The sequence below is a fragment of the Manis pentadactyla genome, chromosome 8 (assembly GCF_030020395.1).
Source record: "Manis pentadactyla isolate mManPen7 chromosome 8, mManPen7.hap1, whole genome shotgun sequence".
NCBI classification, from domain to species: Eukaryota; Metazoa; Chordata; class Mammalia; order Pholidota; family Manidae; genus Manis; species Manis pentadactyla.
In genome coordinates this window covers 42,138,148-42,157,172 of record NC_080026.1, presented here as the reverse complement: position 1 = coordinate 42,157,172, position 19,025 = coordinate 42,138,148, and the positions used below count along the sequence as shown (strand labels likewise).

The window sequence follows — 19,025 nt, the reverse complement described above, 5'->3', positions numbered from 1 at the left end:
TTGGTATCAGTGATTAACCTCCAGATATAGGAAGCATCACTGATATTTTCTTTCTATTTATCAGTCTTTTCTGATTTGGGGGATGGCAATTGTTTAAATCAATATATAAAGAATTTGAAGATATAAATAGGAATTTTGAGGCATTTGAATGTATTAGGAATAATAAAATTATAATATTAGTTACTATTAATTAAGTCAACAAAGCACTGGGTGCTTTATCTGTGCTACCTCACTTCCTCCTAACCTCTGAGGTAGGCTTTACCTGTCCCTGTTCTACAAGTGAAGAGACAAGTTCAGAAAGGTTAACTCAGTTGACTGTATTTACAAAGTTGGTAAGAGATAGGGTGCTAACTTAGGCTTAACTGGCTTCCTGCTGCCTTCCAACAATCAGTGACATATTTGCATCACCTTACAGTTTACAAAGCATTTGTCACATGTGTTCACATATCTTCTCAATAACCAAGAGGACACTGCAACTTGACTTCACAAGATTGGTTTTAGTCTGTGCCTTCAATGAGATGTGAGATGCCACAAAATGAGACTTTGAGCCAGATGTCTTTCCAGCTTATTTTGTTCACCTCTCCTTTGGGGATATCCTCTGGAATCTTCCCATCCAAAAGCTCACCCACATGGTCTTGGACAATCTGTGTCCATGGAGCCTCCCCCAGTGAAGACACAGTAAGCTCAACAGGTGGATGCAGAAACATCCCCCACTGGACAGCAGTGCCATTAGAGGGAAGAGAAGGTCCAGGGCCCCTTCCTATATACAAGTGAAAGCATATGACTCATGATTCAGATTCAGCCATGAGCCCCTCCCTTTTAATTTTTCCCACCTAAGTTCCACAGGGAGGATTCCTGTATCAGCCCTAAAAGGAAGAGAGAGAATAAGTAGGCACAGCTTTGCAAATAGTCAAGCTGGTCTTCTGAGTTCCTCCACCCCTTTCTTTTTAACCACTAGCCTTTGTGTCTCCTTCTTCTGCACTGATTAGACTCAAGCAGGCTTTGATTGTCTGGCACCCTCTCCTTCTTCTCCTCCCCAAGCCAGAGCCCAGGAAAGACTTCTTTTCCCTTCCTCTTCTTTCTTTCTCTTCTTCCTTTCTCTTCTTGCAGGCCATTTGGTCTTCACACATGATTTGTTTGGCTTACATGGTGTCAAATAGTTGGTTTTTAATTGGTCACTTAGTTTAATGTAAACTAATTGACAACATTTGAAAATCAAAACATTTCATAGAACTCAGTTTCTGGACTCTCTTAAAAAAACTGGAAAATCTGGCACTATTGGGCCATATTGCTCTATGGCACCATTAGTCCAGAGCTGAGTAGTGCCCACCCCCTTTTAATGGGGCACATTCACTCCACTTTATGACTAGTTACAGTTCACTGAGTACATTACCTACCAAATGGCATCCTTTTGTGTACCCTGCTATAAATTATTCTCCTAGTATTCCCTACCTCTATAAAACACGATTTCTCTTTCAGACTGATGCCAGGTCTTCAGAGGGGAGCATGTGATTGAATTTATTGTCATTACAGAAACTTGCTACTGAAGTGTGCTCTCCAGATGAGCAGCATAGGCAAAAACCTGGGAGCTTATTAGAAGTTCAGAATCTCAGGATCTATACCAGACTTACTGAATCAGAATCTGCATTTTTAACAAGATCCCTGGGTCATTTAAGATCTGCTGCTTTAAAGTAAATGTCCTTTGTCCCTCATCTCACATTTTAAAGAAGAAAGATTTATAAAACCAGTCAATGAGACTTGAACATGGATAAATGAAACTGGAAATATTTCTGGGATTTTAAGGGAGATTTCTTTTCAGAATCACTGCCTTCTAGACCTAGAAGATCTAAACCCTGAAATGAGAACTGGAAATTCTTCAATGATTCATAGCTCAGCTTTTACTTTGTGGCTAAAATCTTAAAAGCTTAGGAGGGGAACTGTCTTGTCCAAAGTCAAAAGCTAGTGGTAGAGCCAGGAGGGAAAGAGAGAGGAGGTTTCCTTGCACGGTAGCCAAGGGGGGAGGAATGACATGGTCCCTGGGTTACTGATCTCATATTATTTTGGGAGATTTCTAAGCAACTTTCATTTATCTCTGGTCCTGCTTCAGCTAGAGCAGTGTTTCTCAACCTGACTGTGTAGAAGAATCACCTGGAGGGTTTGCTAGACCTTGTGTCCATGCATGAAGACATCTCAGACCTCACGTCAGTCTCCTTCTGCGCCCCCTAAACACCTCAGCTAACACTCAGGCCCAAGGGTGAGCATCTGGGGAGCCAGCCGAGAAGATGGGGACAAGGCATCCACATGGGCACTGCCCTTTGACTCTGCCAAGACTCCTCAGCCTGTGTGGAGGGGTACAGTTGGAAGAAGACCAGAGCAGGGTCTCTAAGCCTGGCTACACGGAACATAGTCTGACCCAGCAGCACCCATGCATTCTGGGGTATCAGAAATGCAGACTCCCACCCTCATTCCAGACCTCCTGAATTGGAATCAGCATGTTCAAGAGGTTACCTGGGACATCTGTGTGCATATGAAGCCTAAGCAGTGCTGGCCTAGACACAGAGCCAGGGCAGGGACCTCTCCCCCGAGTCTGAGGGCAGGACAAGTCCTGGAGTGTGGGAACAATGCTTTTCCTCATCTTTGAATCCTGTGTAGAATCTGCCATCCACTTAGCAAGTGATTAGCATTTGGTAAATTTGACATAGTTAATTGCAAAGTAATGCAAGCTATTTCTAATTTTATTTCAGTTTAGTCTCCCAAATGATTGTTTCATAAGAAAGTAAGTAATTCCAGAGCAACTCATGAATGTTGCAAAACAGAAGGAAATTATTTAACAATGTAACATTCCCAGAACAAAATTAAGTATTTTTGAAGGACAGGGAGAGAGACAAAGGTAGAGACAGGAAGAGAGAGAGAAAGAGAGAGAGAAGTCAAACTGCCCATTGCTCTAGACTACAACTTGCACAGAATTGATCATTTGATTCGTCAGAGAGTCGCTCTAGACAGGCAAGTTCTCAAGGTGGTGGCCTCTGCATCTAATCTAGGCAGAGAGTTTCACATTAACATTGGTATATTCCAGCTTCTGTTCTGAAAAATGGAATGAACTACAAATACTGAACCAATGTTCACAAGTGTCCTCGGTGGCTGGAGCTGAGTAGGCTGGCACGGACGAGTGAGCATGCTCTGGGCCCAGAAGCCAATGCTCCCTGCTTCCTTTCATCACCTGCCTCACTTACGTTCATCTGCCACCCTGCTGTCTCCTGTGGATACTTATTTAACATTTTCTGCTATAGAAAGCCCCCAGAGTTTGGCTCCTATAAAAGACAAAACATAAAAACCTCAAAACAGGACAATTTCAACTAAAGCATGCATACAACAAGTATTTGTGGAGAGCTTGGTGCCAAGTCCTCAGAGGGAGAAACAGATGGAAGGCAGACGTGCAGCTCACAAGATGTTAGGAGAGAAAAACTAAGAGCACAAACATTCACCCTAAATGTTCAACATGATCAGGGCTGCACGAGATGCACAAAGTAATAATCCCACCCTTCAGACCATGACTGCCCTGATCTCCGTGAGGATGTAGCTCAAACCTTTTAGGTCTTCCTTTGGGAGACACATCAGTGGGATGTCTGGGCACCTGTTTAAAACCCAGAGCTCTTGGTAAGGATGTTCCCTTTCCCATTCAGACATTTGCTAGGAGGTACATCCAGGTTTCATCTGCCTTTGCCAACTGATGGGCCTAAGAATAAGAATCACAAAGGAAACATGGATGGTTCCCCACATCCAGAATATTTTTAAAGGACTCTCCATTTACAACACTCTGCTTTGAGTATCAGAAAACTAATACCATTAAATTCCACTTTACACAGAGGTGATCAGAGTAAAGTTACAGAATGCATTATTCTAAAAGGGTCTTATAGGAACACACACACGTACATATACATATACACATCTATATAATGTGTGTGTGTATATAGATGTGTATTTGTACAAAGAGTCCTATCTGCTTCTCTCCTCTCTCCCTTAAAGAAAGTGGCTAAGTTCTGTGTGAGTTTCTTACAGTAGATTAGGATAACTGGACCTGTTTAGAGACTATTAAGGGACTTTCCCCTCACAAATATTCAGGGACACAGCGGGCTAGGTGTCCCATGGGACTGGCCAATCACACCTTCTCTGGTGCTTTTTCCTAAATTAGTTCTTGTATTTCTTTTCTGAGACTGGTTCAACTTAGAAGGAAAAGGTTAAACCTCCTAATCCTCCCTATGCAGAACTGAGGGGATTTGGGCCCTCGGAACATAAGGGCTGTAACCTTCTTTGGATTTATTGAAGTGCATGATTACAACCAGGAAAAAAATGTATAGAGTACTTGGGATATGAGTAGTTTGAATGGAAAGTAAGACATGAATAATTAATGGGATTAAGAGAGAAGAGTACCTACATTTATTTTAAGGTGCTCCTGGCAGCTCACAGGGGCTTTAAAAATCCTCAAGACTTAAGGATGCACCATCTCTGTGGAAAGTAATACCAGCTTTTCACGTATTAGTTCAACTCCAAAAGTCCTGAAATAACTGACATCATGTCTGACTTTTAGGGTGGAAAAATACAAGTGCTAAATCTTTGTCTGGCATTTTAGATACCATGGCAGAGGATACATTGCAAGAAAAAAAAATACATCGGAGCCACAGGATTCCTCAGAGAAGTAGCTGCCGTGAAAATGGCAGAGCCCTGGAACGAGCTGCCTGCCTTGCTCCTAAGCAGCAGATGGCCACGGGCAGCTGGTTGCTCTCTGCCATCTCCACCTTCTTGTGTCTACAATAAGAAGACCGGACCAGAAGAATCTCGGGCTTCTCTTGGCCCCAACCCTCCCTCTGACTCTGCCCAGCCATGGTATTGTAGACTGAAGAGTGATCCCAAAGGTATCCTGGTCCTAACCCCAGAACCGGGGGATATTGCCTTATATGGCATAAAGGACTTTGATGATATGATTAAGGATATTGAAATGGGCAGATCATCCGAGTGGATGATCCGAGTGGACCCTAACTGAATCACAAGGAGACCTGACACAGAGAGTGAGTGGGAGGCCGTGTGGACACAGAACCAGAGATTGGAGGGATGTGGCCACAAGCCAAGAAACACCAGCAGCCACCAGAGGTTGGGAGAAGGAGTGATTTTACCCTGGAGCCCCAAGGAGAACCCACCTGCTGACACCTTGATTTGAGCCCTGAATACTCAGTCCAGACATTCAGCCTCCAGAACTGTAAGAGAATAAATTTCTGCTGTTTAAGGCATTAAGTTTGTGGTGGTGTGTTACAACAGCCACAGGAAAGTAGTACATACAGACACTGAGCCGCTTCATGCAGTAATGTTACTTGCCCACCCACTGTGAGCATTTTAGTTGGTAATCCCTGAAACTCCTCACTAAGCAAGACTCTGAAGCTATAGTTTGTCACCCATTTATTTATTTGCTCACTCATTTATTCAGCCTGTGTTCACTGAGTACCTGTAGGCCAGGCACTCCACAAGTACACAAAACACATCCTTCCCCTCCTCACAGTCCTGGGTGACAAATAAGTACAATAGTGCTGGCATCCTGGAAGGAGTGACACAGACATGGAGAGGTAGAAAGGAAGGGCTTCACCATTGTTGGTCATCAGAGGGGCACCCATGGGTAGCAGGAGGATTCTGGGTGCCAGACAGGAAACAAAATGGGAGGTGGAAATATGCCAGGGCATTTGCCCACATCACTGCTCATGGCCATGGGGGGACAGCCAGTCTAACTCCAGGTCCACTGACCAGGTTCACTCCAGGTCCCCACTGACCCTGGCTTCCTCGGCCATCTCCCATACCTATTCAAGGACAGAATTCAGGTCAGCCCACTGGCCAATGCTTTCTCAGAATCCTGTCTCTTGGTGGTTTCAGTTAGTGTTTTTTCAAACTGTGGGCTGGTGACCCACTGGTGGGTTCCAAAATCAATGTAATAGGCCACAACCAGCATTTTAAAAAGCAAAATGGAATAGAATAGGAAATATGAGAGTGTGCTGTATGTCGTCAAGGGAGATGCTGTTTTGGAAAAGTTAATGCTGTTTTGGAAAAGTATATATATATACATATATATATGTATATATATATGTATATATATATATATATATACACACACACAGTATTGCAAAAAGTATTTGTTAATATGGGTCTTGGATGAAATAATTTGAGAGTGCTGATTTAATTACTTCAAAATGAGATAAGTCACCTTAACCCTTTCTGGAACAAGGTGGGCAGTAAATAAATACTTACCTGCAATAATAAGGGAGTATAACAGCTTATGCAAGCGATCACCACTGCAGCAAGTACGTGTTGTGCATTTTATTATGTAGATGGCACTGTCCTTGGCACTCCAAAAGACACAATAACAAGGCCCAGAATTCAGCATTTCCAACTCTCAGAAAAGGTAAGACATGAGCCTACGTCTTACTGATTCTAGGGAAAATGCAGTACAAGTACTGAACAGGTGCCTTGAAAACTTCTGCCTGGGCCCAATATCAATATCCTCATGGAGAAGCTAGCATTTGAGCTGGCTTTGAATTGGGGTTGGTTTTTAATTAAGTGAGATATGGGGAAGGCAATCAAGGAGGGGTACAGCATGATAAAGGCAGAGGGGCAGGACAGCACCAAGCCTCTCCAAGAAGCAGGAAGTAATCTTATTTGATTGAGCATATCATGAATAAGGGTTGGCAGGGTTCCTGCAGGAGCTAATACAGCAAAGACAGATTGGGACCTCCAGCAGGCCACTTGACTATCAGTCTCTTTTTTGCCCAGTAAAGCTAATGGTACTTACCCTACTCACCATCCTGGTGACAGAAAATAGAGCAAGAGAAGACATGGGAAGATGTGTTGAAGAACATTGTTCAATTCAACCACTCACTCAACAGATGTTGTCGAGCCCCTGCTGGGTGGCCAGGACTGGTCTGGAATTTGTGGGTGGATGAGCAGTGCAGGCCCTGTGGTGCATGCAGGAACTCAAGGGACAGATCAGCCCTCTGCCGCAATGAGAATGTGTCACCGATGGCAGGACACTTGGACTGAGTCTGGAGGGATGAGTTGGAATTCACAGAGGGAGACAGGAGCTCCCGGTAGAAGGAACGGCACGTCAAGGTTGTGGAGTTGTGAAAGGAGTTGACTTGTCCATAAAGTCCATAAGGTGGAGCTCAGGAGGTGTAGACAAGGCTGTCATGCATGAAGATGCACTGCTGAAGGCACCAAAGGAATCTAAAATGTACCAGTTCCGGGGGGACCGAGTCCTGGCCACGGCCTGTCCAAGTCACAGAGCGGCACCACCAGCTGGCCAGACTGTGTGCCTGCAGCGCCAGGTAAGCCCAGATGGAGCATATTTTTCTAACTTGTACCAAGTCTCTCTATTAGCTACCAAAGGCTTGCATTGGCAGGACTCGTGGGGAAAGCAGTGAGATCCAGAGGGCAAAGGAAATTCATCTGGGCAACAAAGTAGCTTCATCATTAGTTCTCCTTGGTGTAGACTCAGGACTCTTCCCATTCCCAAACTTGGCTGCCTACGGAGACTCTTAGCTCTAGCTTCATTACTTAATATCCCCCTTGTCAGACCACTCCCGACCATTCTTTTCTTCCAGCTATGATCTGTCCCTCTGCCACCTCTTCCAGACAGTCTACTCAGGTTCCCCCACCAGGACTCACTGCCTTCAGTCCTTTGACTCCACAGGCCTGTCTGAAGCATGTCTTCTGCATGCGGGGGCACATGCATCCCTCTATTTCAGTTACTTGTATTGCTCATGTCCGCTCAGCCATCAATCTCATGAACACCACTTCGGGTCACAGACCTCATCCTTTGCCCCTTTAAAATTCTTCATGGCTGGGATGGCAAATAGTGGCTGCAAAAGGATGATTTCTGATTCACTTGGAAAGGAAATAGATCTCTGGATAAGCAGTCACAGGGTTGGTGCCCAGAGCTGGGTATGGAAGAGTTCTCTCCAGAGAGGATTTTAGCTACATGGATAGATATTGCCTCCACTCCTATGCCTGCCTCCTCATCCCAGCTACTTCCACAGGGAAAAAGATTTTCAGTCCCTACTCAGAGACCAGAGTGAGAATCCTGTGACTTCTGTTTGCATTATGGGTAAAAATTTGGTAGTGTCTTCTTTCTCAAGAAAGATTTAGATGTAGGCCAGGGAGCAAGAAGACACCAAGTACTTGAGAAAGGGCACCACCATCAGGGGTTAGGGATTAAAAAAGGAAACAAGAGTGTAGAAGCTAAACCACCACACAGGAGGAGGAATTGGAATGACAGTCTAGAAAGGCAGTGGACACAGCTCTGCCCAGCTGCTATCCTTCCAGCCTGGAGCTTTCTGCTCTTTTCCTTGCCCACATCAGCTACTCCCACTGGTTAACCTCCTCATTATCCAGAAACAACTCCAGACTTTGGCCAGTGGAGGAGGTTCTGGGAGAAGGCAGGATAGGAGCTAGCTGGGCCTAGGGTTAAGAAAGGAGCTCAGGAGAGGAGGCCTGTGCAATCAATGAAGGTGAACTTGCTGGATGAGGAGCAGAGGTGGGCATAACAGAAAGAGCAAAGCCTTACAGAACAGGTGCCACAGCTGAGTTGTTTGTACCTCCCCACAGCTCCTCTTTGACACATGATCCTCAATGTGGTGGTAGTTAGAGGTGGGGACTTTAGGTGGTGATTAGGTCGTAAGAGTAGAGCCCTCATGAATGGGATTAGTGCCCTTACAAGATCAGACACAAGAGACATGATCTCTCTCTCCACCATGTGAGGACATAGCAAAAGGCAGTCACCTCCAAGAGAGGTTCACCAGGACCCAGTCAACTACCACCTTGATCTTGGACTTCCCAGCCTCCAGAACTGTGAGACATACATGCTTGTTGTTTAAGCCCCCCGGTCAATGGTATTTGTGATAGCAGCCCAAGTTGACTAAGACAGCAGACAAACTGGTGTGACTATCGGACACTTCTGCTCTCCAACTCACATTCCTGCCTAATAGCATCTCTACTGAGGTTTTCCTGGGTTTGCCAACCCATGAAGGGCACCCTCTGCAGAACCCCTCAACACTGACAGTCCACCCCACAGACAGGCCTGGGCCTGTAGTTAGCTTCTGATGTTGGTGATCCATCACCCATGGGTGAGTATTTTTCTCCAACTAGCTAGGAGATTTCTTGAGAGGTGAGAATGCATTTTGCATTTCTTCTGTATCTCTCACAAGAATGAAGACAAAGTTAAGGATAATATAACAGCAGCAATGATGGTGGTGATGATGGTCTTCCTTACTGAGCATGTCACACACATACTCATCTCTTCTGACAGCCACCCTGAGAAGTGTTATATTCCTCATTTGCAATGCGGAAGCTGAGGTACAAAGAGGTTACAACACTTGCCCAAGCTACCCCAGGAGGAAGGGTTTGGAGTCTGGAGTCTGCCTGCCAAAGCTTGGCCAGGTGCCGAGCCCTCCATCCTTGCTGTACACATCACATCCATGGACATGGCTATTCAAACACTTTCCATTTGTAATATATGTTTACACTTCTGTCTAGTTTGTCTCTGTATTCTCAGTGCCTGGCATGAGATCTAAATGAGATATTCACGAATATCAGAATGAATAGAGAACTTCTAAAAGAGAGGTCACTCCCCAGGCTTTGCCAGACATTCACTGGTCAAATACCGTTTTTCAATCCATGGCTCCTGCCCCCTACTCCCGAGTATATTATATAATCATAAGGCTATTAGAACAAGCTATGGAAGACCCAGCTCATTTTAAATTATCTACTCAAATGATATTTACCCAGCACCCACTCTGAGTACAGCCCTGCATAAGTAATTCATCTTTCACATTCTCTTTGAGTACATTTTAGGAGTTCTTAATAAACTATGGGGAGCTAATTTACATATCTGATGGCACAAGATGCACATTTACATGACAGCTCCTAGAGAGAACTTGCCAAAAAATTCTTCAATTACTCCCTGCTAAATCTTTCCACTTTTCAGTGGAACCAAAAACTTGACAGGATTAACAGTCTTCCCCTTCGGTCTCCAATGGCAGTGTCCCATGATAATTCAGTCCTGAGTTTTTCAGGAGCCTTCCAACACAGTGTGGATACAAATCACTCAGGGACCTTGGTAAATGCTGATTCTGATTCAGGTGGCCCAGAGTGGAATCAGTCTGTATTTCTCACAAGCTCTCAAGTGACGCAGATGCTGCTAGCCCCAGGACCATATTTTGAGAACAAGGCTCTAACTTTCTCCTTGCTTCAGCAGCACTCCTTCCCCCACTCCCCAATCCATCCTCCATCCTCCCAGTAATCCAGGACACAAAACCAATCACAGCACTTTCCCACTTGCAACTCTTGAGATCCTCTCCACACTTCTTGCCTGACTCACGGCAACCAGCTTAGAACTCAGACTCTCTCTGCCTCCCTTTCCTTCACTTGCCCCATCTAACTACTTCTCCCAACATGCACACCGTGTTTCTTCCTCCTTTGTGAAACTGTAGAACAACAGAGCCTTTCCTGATGTTCCTTTTCCTTTTCTACCTTCCCTCTGCCTCCATAACATTCCTGGTATCCTTCTACCAGAGCACAGGTGTATTGATCCAGGCTGGTCTCTCCACCAGACTGAGACTTCTCTCGGACAAGGACCACTGATGTCTTGCTTATCTCCATATCCTCTATGACCCAACAAATATTTATGGAATGAACTGATGAGAACTTCCTTGAAGCATTCATTGACACAAAGAAGGAAAACAGTTAATAGAATTTCTAGAAGGAACAGTTTGTTTTTAAGAAAATGAATCATTGCTATGTGTATAAACTAACTTTTGAAGGCTAATTAAATGTTTGCTTATATTAATATATTTGACTGCAGCATTTGCTTTGCAAAGTGCAAGTAAAAATTTTAAATGTTTAAATGACTGGCATTAAGGATGGAGTGAGCAAATTAAATGCATTTAGTCCATAACCTACATAGGAGATAATGCTCCTTGAAGTGGCTACAGTACAACTCTTATTCAGTCTTGGAGCCATTGTTTGTGGAGAATGGTTTCTTAAGAGATAATAATGGAAATCACTAGGAGTACTTGACATGATAAATAGATAGATAGATAGATAGATTAACAACATTAAGAATAAAACTAACCAATTAATACACAGAAATATGTTGCATTCCTATATACTACTGATGAACTAGCAGAAAGAGAAACAACTCCATTCACAATTGCATCAAAAAAAACAAAATACCTAGGAATAAACCTAACTAAAGAAGTGGAAGACCTATACCCTGAAAACTACAGGACACTCTTGAGAGAAATTAAAGAGGACACTAATAAATGGAAATACATCCCATGCTCTTGGCTAGGAAGAATTAATATTGTCAAAATGGCCATCCTGCCTAAAGCAATCTAAAGATTCAGTGTACTCCTTATCAAAATACTGACAGCATTCTCCAACGAACTAGAACAAATAGTTCTAAAATTCATATGGAACCACCAAAGACCCTGAATAGTCAAAGCAATCCTGAGAAGGAAGAATAAAGTGGGGGTGATTATGCTCCCCAACTTCAAGTTCTACTATAAAGCCACAGTAATCAAGACAATTGGTACTGGCACAAGAACAGACCCATAGATCAATGCAATAGAATAGAGAGTCCACATATAAACCCACACATATATGGCCAATTAATATATGCTAAAGGAGCCATGGACATACAATGGGGAAATGACAGCCTCTTCAACGACTGGTGTTGGCAAAACTGGACAGCTACATGTAAGAGAATGAAACTGGATTACTGTCTAACTCCATACACAAAAGTAAACATGAAATGGATCAAAGACCTGAATGTAAGTCATGAAACCACAAAACTCTTAGAAGAAAACATAGGCAAAACTCTCTTGAATATAAATATGAGCAACTTTTTCATGAACATATCTCCTTGAGCAAGGGCAACAAAAGCAAAAATGAACAAATGGTACTACATCAAATTAAAAATCTTCTGTACAGCAAAGGACACCATCAATAGAAGAAAAAGGCATCCTACAGTATGGGAGAAAATATTCATAAATGATGTATCTGATAAGGGGGTTGACATCCAAAATATATAAAGAGTTCACATGCCTCAACACCCAAAAAGCAAACAACCTGATTAAAAAATGGGCAGAGGATCTGAACAAGACACTTCTCCAAACAAGAAATTCAGATGGCCAACAGGCACATGAAAGGATGCTTCACATCGCTAATCATCAGTGAAATGCAAATTAAAACCACAATGAGGTATCATCTCACACCAGTTGAGATGGCCAACATTCAAAAGACCAAACAACAACAAATGCTGATGAGGATATGGAGAGAGGGGAATTCTCCTACATGGCTGGTGGGAATGTAAATTAGTTCAACCATTGTGGAAAGCAATATGGAGGTTCCTCAAAAAACTAAAAATAGAAATACCATTTGACCAATGAATTCCACTCCTAGGAATTTACCCTAAGAAAACAAGATCACAGATTCAAAAAGACATATGCACCCCTCTGTTTATCGCAGCACTATTTACAATAGTGAAGACATGGAAGCAACCTAAGTGTCCATCAGTTGATGAATGGATAAAGAAGATGTGGTATATATATACAATGGACTATTATTCAGTCATAAGAAGAAAACAAATCCTACCATTTGCAACAACATGGATGGAGCTAGAGGGTATTATGCTCAGTGAAATAAGCCAAGTGGAGAAAGACGAATACCAAATGATTTCACTCATCTTTGGAATATATTGGCAAAGCAAAAACTGATGGAACAAAACAGCAGTAGACTCACAGAACCCACGAATGGAGTAGTGGTTACCAAAGGGAAAGGGGTTGGGGGAGGTCGGTGGGAAGGGAGGGATAAGGGGATTAAGGGGTATTATGATTAGCATATATAATATGGGGGGCATGGGGGAGGAAGTATAACACAGAGAAAGTGTTGCTATACAAATAGTGACTCTGTAGCATCTTACTATGCTGATGGACAGTGACTGTAATGGGGTATGTGGTGGGGACTTGATAATAGGGGGGAATGTAGTAACCACAATGTTGCTCACATGAAACCTGAGCGTAAGATTGTATATCAATGATACCTTAATAAAAAAAAAAAAGAGCGTGTAAGGAAAAAGAAAGAATAAAAATAACCACAAATAATTATTAAAGGCTTGCTCTATACCAGACATAGGGCTTACTCCTTAAATGTGTGATCATATGTAATCCCTAAACTAACCCTGGTAGATGCTCTCCATTGTCCCCATTGTACCAATGGGAATACTGAGGCTCAGATGGACAGAGGGATTTATCAATGGGTATGCACTTAGCATCAGCAGCTTCTTTCACTGCTCATGACCACTAAGCAAAACTACCTCCACCAAATGTTTATAGTGGTCCTATGTTGTTCAAAGACAAGTGTGTCAAGTGGCCATATGGCATGAGATAGAAAGGAAGTGGGTCAGAGTCTCCATTCTCTGTGAGCTGCCAGCTGAAAGACCAAGACAACACCCAAGATTTAATAGAAGAAATGCAGAGCAGATTTATCCTTGACAGAACCCCACTAGTAGTGGGGAGTATGAGAAAAACCAACTTAAATGAGAATTCAATAAATAGGTATAGAGCCCATAACAGCTGCATGGAGCTAAAAAAAAAACAGGTGTTGCATAGGAGCAGTCTATAGTGGGAATGAAGGTAGGGAGAATGGCTGTGAGGGAAAGTGGTAAACATCTATAGAGAGCCCAATATGAGCTAGATCTTGTCCCATGCCTTCACACAGGTCACTTCATTCATTGTGTCTCTGTAATGCACTTAGAGTTGCTGTTTTACAGAAGCAAAAACAGGCTGAGAAAGATTGGGAAATCACTGCATAAGCGGCAGGACAGTTTTTTGAACTCAGGTCTGTCTTGTGGTTTCTGTGTAGATTTGTGGAGTATGCTCACCACCCCTCAACACCCCCCCCAAGTCCCTTCAATGCTGCATTCCTAACAGATTTGTTTAAAGTTATCTCAAAAGTCACTTGTCAGTATACTCAGCCTGAGGCTGTGGCAAACATCAGTCCTCAACAGAGGAGAGAGACTTGAAATTTCAAGAAATAATGGAAAAATTAGTAACTTGAGAGCACTGAGACATATGGAAAGGGAAGGAGATTAAAAGAAAAAATTTTCATTTTATTACTGGAAACTTGAAGAGATGAAAATATGACCTTTTTCTGCTTCCAAACAGAGACAAAAGTGTTTCATATTCCTACAAGCTATATTAGCCCAAGTGCCTCCAAATGTGCACAGCCTCCTGGGAGTTCAAAGTTTCTATCTCTTTTTTTGTTCTTTGGCGTGCTTTTCCAGTAGAGGAGTATCCATGTGGTTTTGATATGGGCCAGGCTCTGGCAAAACAAAGCTGTAACCCAACCAGTTGGTCAAACCATATCTGCCCCCAACTCAGAGAGGTCCTTTCCCACCTAACTGCTAGGTCCTTCCAGGATATCTGGCAGACACTAAAGAGAATCTTAAGACCAGAGACCCCAGAGCTTGGGCCCCATCCCCAGGGAGAGGAGACTACAGAATGCTGAAAAGTGTCTTCCACCAGCTCTTACTTCCCAGAGCCTTCTTTTCCATATCTGTGAAATGGGGAGATTCTTGCCTACTCCATGGGGATTTGTGGGGAGCAAAAACATTTTACAGTGTTTTAAGTAGGTATGTTTTTTAACTAGTATTAACCACCATTAAGTAGGCACTTGATAAATGAAGCTACCCATGTGATTGACATTCTCTATATAATAAAGTTAGAAAGGTCATCTAGCAAGGGTGGACATCAGAGTATGTGAGGGGTGGAGGCACCCTTTCCTTTCACTGCCATGAAAGTGCAGCCATAGTCACATCATCACATGTCTGTGGGATGCAGGCAGTGCTGTCACACTGGAAGGAGCTATACTGCAGCCCGCTGTGTGCATGTGTGTGTGTGTGTTTGCATGACCATACAACAGGCCAAGGAGAAGCCTTCTTCTTTAACAGGAGAAGCCTGGACCACTTCAGTGGCTATGAGCCAGACCAGTGCCCAGGCAGCCCATGGCGCATCCTCAGCTCCTTTACAGAACTCACTTGTTGTACAGTGTGCCCTGCTGAGGTACCAAGGAGACAAAGGTCTAAACCCAGCCCATGCCCCATTCAGCAAGCCAGCCGCCTGGCTGGAGGAGGGAAGCACTTCTTTTGGAGTTGCATAAAGGTGTGCAGGAGCCAGTGATGGCCATGTGCATCTTTAGGCATTCATAAGACTAACTTTGAAGTCCTTCCTTCTTCCCTCCCTCTCTCCTGTCCTTCCTTCCACCAATCCTCTCAAGCCTCCCCTATTTGCTAGCTCACTATGTCACAGTCCCTGACTCAGAGAGCCTTGAGTCTGATGTGGGGACAGACATGTAGGTGAATAATACTAGAGAGACACCAGAACAGGACACCATGGCTAGAAAGGTACTCCTGAAGAGAGGGAGGAGTATTTGCCCAAAGATGTAAGAAACTGGCCCCAGATCATACAACTCATTGCCACTGGGCAGGGCCCAAAGGAGGAAACTTCATGGAAGTATAAGGACCTCTAGCCATGTGAAAAGATGCATTAGAAAAGTGGGGCAAGAGGAAAGGAAATGCAGGAGGCAGAGCAAGGGAACTTAAGGAATATTAGCAAAGGGTGAATGAAAGTGAGAGAATGAAGGGGAGTCCAGCTGGGATGATGGGATGAAGAAGCGTGTGTGTGTGTGTGTGTGTGTGTGTGTGTGTGTGTGCGCGCGCGCGCGCGCGCGCACGCGCACGTGCGCACATCTGTTTGTGTGCCTGTAGAGGGAGCCATGCGGTTGGGTGCACTCTGCAAGACATTGAAATAGTCACTTTTCAGACATTGTCTCATTGAATCCTTGTGGTGATATTATAAGTTTGTCTCTATTAATCCCATTTTACAAATAAGGAACTTGAATTCAGAGAGATGAAGCCCAGGAAGCCCCAGCTGATAGATAACAGAGCCCACCCGGTCTGCAGCACACCACAGGAGAGAAGAGCTGTTTACTGCTGCTGACTCAGTCCTTCCAATGGCTCTCTTCTCCTTCCTCCTGTGGCTGCTTGAAGGAAGCAGCCCAGGGACCCAGAAGCCCTGGCCTTACCAACACAGCAAAGGTCTCAAGTGCCATAAAGTGGGTGAGGTTAAGGTCGCTGGCATAGAGCCAAAGCTGCCATCACCACAGTGTCCACAAGTGTTTGGGTAGCTGCCTGTCCCTCTCAGACCAGGTACAGGGGCTTCCCTGTTATGTTAATAAACAAATCTAATCATGGAAATGAACTGCCCCAGTGGATGAGCACAGCACTCAGCCTTACGTTCCTGGAGATTGTCAGAAAATCCAGTTCAAATAGAGCTGGACCTCCCATGTTTCAGTAAGATAAGTGGGGATGAAGGTAGGGACTAAGGAGAAGCTAAGAAAGAAAATCATATCTTATTATTAAATGCATCTCCCTCTTAAGCAATACCTCTTCTGCCAGAGAGGGTCCAGGAAGAATCCAGAAGAATATTAAATGGAAACTGGGTATCAGCCCATTCCCCTATTACCATTTTCCTAAGATTCTGGTTGGGAGACGTGGCAGGCATAGGAGATGGAGACATGTGGCATATAGGAAACTAGAGAGCAGATCCAGGGTCACATCTGGTTCTAGGCTCCATCACCAATGAATCATTTGACTTTTGACATTGTACTCACTGAGCCTTAAAAAAATGGAGCACTAGAAGGGGACCACAGCAACCTTACAGGGTGGCTTCAGAGCCTAGGAGAGATAATAGATATACAGGAATTTGAGAAGGTAAAAATCTTCTATCCAGCTTGTCATAATGAGCTTGTGTTTTGAATAATGAAACATCAAACAGAAAATACTGGTAAGGTTGCTCAAGAGGATGAGGAGACTTACTCTTGCTTTCATCCATCTCTTGAAAATGTATTGAGCATCTGTGTGTTCCAGGTCACATATATAAACATAACATGGTTTTTGTCTCAGAAAGCATCTTTTATCTGCCCTGAGAGGAGGAGCTCTGGCTTTTTATTTCTATTATTTCCCCAAACATAACAATAGGTTAACACTTAACAGAGAAGATGTTCAATAAATACGTGTTGACTAAATGAATGAACTACCAATTTTATAGGGTTCAAGAGAGGCAAACAAACGTTTTCAATAGAGTGATAGAGCTAAGAGAGAGCTGAAGGCCCAGGAAGGGAGGAGGAGCGAGCATTAGGTAAGGCTCTCCGAAAGGTGTGCTGTGAGGGGAGCGGTCGTCTCTGGACAAACGATGAGAAAAATGGGTCACGCAGGTCTGGCGAACCTGAGAAAGAAGCCCCGGAGCCCTGGCAGTCATCAGGAAGCAGGCCCCAAGGACAGGGAAGTCACGGGGAACCTTACACGGGTGTCCAGCGCAGTGAGAGAGAAGCAGGGAGGAAGGGAAGCGGGAGAGGAATTCAGGATTTGGTTCAGGCCGTAAGAATGGGCTGAGCTAGGGCCCAGAAACTATAAAGTGGTGAGTTCGGGAGGGCTCGGCTGCGGAGGAAGGGAGATCAAGTTCAGGACGAAGGGCGAATGGGACCTAACAGGACGGAGGCCAGGCACCGGGTGGAGGGTGAGTAGGCGCATGCGCGCGGGGCTGTCTGTTGTGGGTTAGAGGGGGGTGCGTGCGCGCGCGCAGTAGGTTAGTGTGCGCGCGCGCAGCTGAAACTCGCTCCGATAAAACTGACAAAGGCGAGGGTGAGGGGTGGCGCCGCGGTCCCCGAGCTGGCGCCGCTTGCCCGTGGCGCGCGTGGCGAGAGGAGGGACCTGGAGCGCCTCGCAGAGCCGTACTCAAGCAAAAACAAAGCCATCTCTTTGCAACAAAAATGAAACAGACGTGCCCATGGAAAGCTAAATATTTGTGATGATGTGAACACAGGGGGAAAAGTCAATCCAGGGAAGTTTGAGTTTCTGCTTGGACCGTTCAGCGTCTCTGATCTCTGGGTACTTTATGAGAACGTCCTTTGCCCCTGCTCTCCCTCTCTCTCCCCGAAGGAAAATAAATCCTTGGCCAAATGAGACTTGATGGCATAAAAGAAGAATGTCTTGAGACTGCTCTGGCTGGCCCTGGAGGGGCCGGGTCAGAGATGCCACGTGGGGAACACTGGAACCGTCCTGTCACCCCCGGCACGCCCAACGGCGTCCATGGGGCAGAGAACGTGGCCCTCCCAGCGCTGTGACAGGCGCAGCGTCAGGGAAACCTTTGTTTTTCTCTCTAGCCCTTCCTGCCAGGGATATAACTCCGTGGTACTGCTTGCTGCCTTATAAAATTGCTTCTTGTACCCCACCCCTGATTGTCAGCGCTGCAGCCTCTCTGTCCTACACCCCCACCCACTGTGAGTCACCTTCCCCTCCCTTGTCTAAACCACGCATCACTCAGCAAAGCCCTATTGCATTTACCCATAAATGCAAAGGCGAGGAGCTACCAATACCTGTTTGAGGAGATGGCATTTTAATTAGCACACTCCAGCTGTCTGAATCCAGCTCCTTCCCCACCTCTCTTCCCCCTTCCTGTGCCCTCTCCCAACCTCCCTCCTCACCCCCAGCTATGTAAAAAAGCCGTAAAGCCTTTCTCCAATCGCCTTCTCGGAGTTTATGCAACCCCCAGAACACAAGTTGATTGGAAAGGTCTCTCTCCTGGATAACAACAATTCAATGTGCCTTGACATTTTAATAGCCTGCCGTCCTGGTGAACACAATCGAGCAAGGCGGTGAAGCAAAAATCATTAGGTAAGCAAGATAATCTAAGCGGAATCTGCCGGCTGTGCTTTCACATCTGGGGCAGGTTGCACAGCTGGGGCGGTCCCCAAAGCTCGGCTCATCCTGCCCTGCAGCGCCTTTGTATGTGTGCACCAATATATACACTTGTGCAGCTAGAGACCTCTCTGGGAGATAAACACACTCAAGCAAACAGAGACTCATTGAAACC

At 44.7% G+C, this 19,025-nt stretch overlaps 1 long non-coding RNA gene across 1 annotated transcript; it reads right to left on the bottom strand.

Moving 5' to 3' along the window:
• Nucleotides 1–467: 467 nt before the first annotated feature.
• Nucleotides 468–17,426, bottom strand: LOC118913009 (uncharacterized). The gene is made up of 3 exons (XR_005025040.2): nt 16,970–17,426; nt 16,765–16,828; nt 468–866 (listed from the first exon to the last, which is right to left on the bottom strand). It is a non-coding gene; the product is annotated as an uncharacterized LOC118913009 (long non-coding RNA).
• Nucleotides 17,427–19,025: the final 1,599 nt, after the last annotated feature.